Here is a 4,017-nt window from a genome sequence, read left to right on the forward strand (position 1 = left end):
CCTTTAACCCTCCAAGTAATTAAATTATTAAACTTAACCCACTAATTTCATAAAGTTTGTAATGAATAGTCCAAAACATCCTTTTAAAACCTTTAGCAGAAATCCGACCCAGTTGGGGTTACGCAACCTGTGACGGTCCGTCGTGTCTATGACGGTCCGTCCTGCAGGTCCGTCACAAAGTTCAGAGAGTTAAATTCTGTAAAGGGTTTGTGACGGTCCGTCGCACCTACGACAATCCGTCCTGCAGTTCCGTAGTGAAGTTCAGAGAGTTGATCTCAATACCCAGATTTTCAGAGTTGAAGTGTTTTGGAACGAAGACCCTCGACGGTCCGTCGTGACCATGACGGTCCGTCGCCTGATCCGTCGACCCAGTCAGTTATTTTCAAAATAATTTTTACTGCTCGAACCTACTAAACAGGTTGTTACATGAGGTTATGGTGGCAAATACCTGCAACATTTAAACATTTAATTTTTTCTTGATAATTACAACAACAAATACCTGCAACATTTCAACAATATATAATTTTATTTCTCAAGTTTATTGGCGAATTAAGAACATGTTAACGCCTCTTAATGATGCTATTACAAACATCACCCTATTCACTTAATCAGGCAGCACATTAATGAAATGCAAATAGTTGTACTTCATTTAGCCTCTTCCATCATGAGGACTAGAGGTTCATTTAGTCGAGTTAGCTTGCACGTGTTAAAATATATTATTCACTATGTGTTAAGTAAATCAAATAGCTCCCAAGCTTTGTAAGCTTGTGGAACCATGAGAAAACAAAATAGTGTCAACTTCTAAACACTTGCCAGAGAATCAAGACACCAATGAACTTAAATTGAAAAAACAATGATGTATTGATTTTCTTGTAGGTAACCATAATTGATTTCAAACAATTGTAGAATTGATAATGTCGTCTTCTAGGAGTCGTCAACATTAATTGAGGCTTATTTCACCATAGAACATTAGATTATCCACTATCTTTTATAAAGAAAGTCTAAGAAGTTCCTTATTCCAATAGAATATAGAGGCTTGTTTAGCACTTTGAGAAATCCTTTATTTCATTATATTACATGTTACTGAAGCTTCACATCACTTATTTGAGCAACAATTCATATTACAATATCTATCGTGGACTTTATAGTGTGTAAACTGACAATTTTCTCCTTGAACATTAAAAGTTGATGATTATTAAATGTCTAATCTAATATTTTTGGTTTAAATAGAAAGACTATTTTAATAAACTCTTGGAGGAAAAAATTCTTTTTCTTTCTAAGCTCCTTCAAGTAAAATATTCGTACTGACAAAAAAGAGTTTGAACCATAGTATCATTCCTTCAATTTAAAACAAGAAAAAACACCAAAAAGTCTATTCTTTCAAACAAATGCTTATTAAGTGGCACATATCATCAATATAAACCATAAAACATGTCACATTTAATTGTAACGTGTTCCCAATCTTTAGCTCATAATAAAAATAATAGCAAAAAGCTGATCATTAGGAATAACAACCATAACTTCCAGATGACTACCAGCAAGATCACTCATAGTACATATCAAGTGACAAAAACATAAAGAACCACATTAGACTATTAATCGAAAAATGAAAAAAGTTATATATCACATGTTCAAAAGATCCTAAATCAGAATATCAAAATCAACTAGAAACAACTTTTAACACTAGATTCAATACTACACTAACATTATTTATCACCGAAAAATGAACCTAAACAAAAGTATAAACAAAAAATTTATATCAACACATTTTTCTGAAAAAAGAGAAAGATATTGTGCAGAGAAGAAAAAGAGAGATACCTTTTATAGAGAGAATGAATTGGTAGTGAGTAGTCATAGCAATGAAAGTTACCTGCAGTAGAAAATTAAAACAAATCAATGTGAAATCAATGTAAAATTCTTGTACCTAACTCTAGATGCTTGCTTAAACCCTAACACCTATTTTTAGAAAACTTTACTTCTAAAAGACCCTCTATTTTCAGAACATTCAATCTTAGTTCAAGCTAAACGAAATGGAAAGGTTTCATAGTTATAATATCATATTTTCATAACACCCAATCGACTAAAATCTCTATTTTTAGTAGTCGAGTGAAATAACTCCTTGTTAGGGTTCATATTTTGCAATTGAAAAACAATGGTATGTCGAGTCAAAATTGACAAAATATGTCGAGTTAATCTGATATCCTAATGCAGGAATCTGACCGAAATTCCTAGTGGCTATTCTTATTTTTCAGAGAGCGAGAGTTGAAAGTCATCAAAATCGAAGATGGCCTCGATGTAGAAATACTGCAAATTAGAGCTAGGGTTTTGATTTTATAACTACTTCTTGATAAACCCAACTTGGGAAATTGATTCCCCTTGAAATCTAAACCAACAAATACATTTGGGAAACTAAAGCTTTGAAATCGAAAATGGAGTTTGAGAGCTTACCTTTCTAGATGGAGACTTGCTTCAGAGCTTCGAGATGGAGACTTGTTTCAGAGCTTCGAGTTTACCAGCTTCGAGATGGAGTTGAAATCTAAATGGAGTTTTAGAGACGGAGGCTTGGAGTTTCAAGGCTTCATCTCTGAAAAGTGTTAGTGTGAATATTTTATTCCCTAAGAATATATCACTTTAAAAGTATTTGCAACGAAATTAGTGACGGATTATAACATCCGTCACTTTCAAATATATATATATATATATATATAGAAAATATCATATTGACGGATATTTCGTCACTATATAATAGAAATTTTATAACAATAAATATAAAATTTTAGCGACCCTTTTTCCGTCATTAATTCTGTCGCAAAATATTAATTTATTTTGTCACCCTTATTTTGTTACTAAATCCGTAGGGAAAATTGGGCACCATAATTTCGCGCTAATATTTAGCGACGAATTAAATATTCCATTGTCAATCCATCGCTATATTATAAATTGAAAAATCAATTGTTATTTTGCAACCAAATGGTAAATCCGTTGCGAATCCGACGTTATGCAGTGACAGAATATAGTTCGTCGCTAATATCCGTCGCTAACACTGTTTTTTGGTAGTGGAATAAAGTTTAAAGAGAATTTTCAAGTAATGTTAAAGGGAACTGAGTATTCCCAGATGTATCATTTTGTTACATTGAGAAAAGAAAAACTTTGATTTCTAAATTAGATGATTTCAGAGCAGTTACCTCTATTAAGAGGATATTTTGAGCAATTATCTCAAATCAGAGAAAAATATGTTTCATACATATGAGCATGCGTATATATTATTGGGAGTAATATTGAGAATCGATATGGGGATGAGTTCAAACAACTCAAAATCCTCATAAACCATGCATATCAACGTGGATAAAGGATCATACATTTCAGATGAATCCTTATTGTTTAGTGAATCCATTTAATTGAGGTATTCTATACCCTAACAAGGTATATGATAGTTCTGGTAGTGTGGGCGAGACATTGTATCATCATGTAACTCATAGTGATGGTTGTCGGTTAGAGAATCTCCCAGTAAAGTTTAAGTTTATTTTTAATATATCACTTTTATGTTAAGTTTCGAGATGAGTTAGTATTTTGTAAAGCTTTAAATGATTTAGCTCAATTATATATTTACATTCAGCTTGAGTATATCTTTATCTATTGCAATCTTTTCTTTCGGTTGTTTCGCTTTGGCTATATTATATATTCATACATTTAATGTACTGATGTCTTCTATCTGCATATTTCTATGATGCAGATATAAGTGTTCAAAATTATGAAGGGGCACTCCATTGAGATCAATTCACACTTCTTGCTAGCTTTGGTGAACCTTCCTTGCATTCCGAAGGACTCCATTCTTGCCTTTTAGTTTAGTAGTTTTGAGACGTCGTGGGTCTTGGTCCGACATCATGTTAAACTGCATAGGCTTCATAGATAGTTGGTGCTGAGTTTCTGTCAATATCTCCTTTGAACTATTTTCTGAAACTATTATTATCTTCAAATCATTTTGAGTAACTATTTGAGATTGTTTGAGTTTGAGAA

At 32.5% G+C, this 4,017-nt stretch overlaps 1 long non-coding RNA gene across 1 annotated transcript in view; it reads left to right on the top strand.

The window, feature by feature from the left end:
- LOC107030875 overlaps positions 1-4,017 on the top strand; it is an 11,974-nt gene extending 7,957 nt beyond the window's left edge. Inside the window, exon 3 of the long non-coding RNA XR_001458162.2 lies at positions 3,734-4,017. This is a non-coding gene — a long non-coding RNA (uncharacterized LOC107030875). The remainder of the gene's footprint in view (positions 1-3,733) is intronic.

Source organism: Solanum pennellii, chromosome 9, assembly GCF_001406875.1.
Source record: "Solanum pennellii chromosome 9, SPENNV200".
Taxonomy (NCBI): domain Eukaryota; kingdom Viridiplantae; phylum Streptophyta; class Magnoliopsida; order Solanales; family Solanaceae; genus Solanum; species Solanum pennellii.